Source organism: Arachis ipaensis, chromosome B02 (genome assembly GCF_000816755.2).
Source record: "Arachis ipaensis cultivar K30076 chromosome B02, Araip1.1, whole genome shotgun sequence".
In the NCBI taxonomy this organism is placed as follows: Eukaryota; Viridiplantae; Streptophyta; class Magnoliopsida; order Fabales; family Fabaceae; genus Arachis; species Arachis ipaensis.
In genome coordinates, this window is record NC_029786.2 from 99318076 (window position 1) to 99318500 (window position 425).

Here is a 425-nt window from a genome sequence, read left to right on the forward strand (position 1 = left end):
ATATGAGATATATTTTTATATATGTAAATAAATAATATATCAATTTAAAATATTGTATGGTAACTAAATATTTTTAAAAAAAATTGTTTGTTTGACTAAAGTAACATATCATTAAAAATTTAATTTATCTAAATATGCATTATTATTAATGTTCTGAGATATACATTTTTCATGATATATTGTATGAAATTCTCTCTTTTATTTCTCTGCACTTTCTTGTCATGATCACTCTCAATCACTTCCATGAAGTGATTTTATTGATCAGGAGGGGATTAGGGAATCTTCTATTTGTAATATAAATGTCTGTATCATGATTGACATATTAAAGCCAAAAAGTCAATCTATATCTTTTGATATTAAACTAAATGTTACGTATATGAGATGGATATACCACGTACAATATAAAAAAAAAATCAATTTTTAGC

The 425-nt window shown here is 22.4% G+C and overlaps 1 protein-coding gene across 1 annotated transcript in view; it reads left to right on the forward strand.

The window, feature by feature from the left end:
* Positions 1 to 425, forward strand: part of LOC107625924 (pectinesterase) — a 7541-nt gene that overhangs the window by 923 nt on the left and 6193 nt on the right. The gene's annotated exons all lie outside the window — the stretch shown is intronic.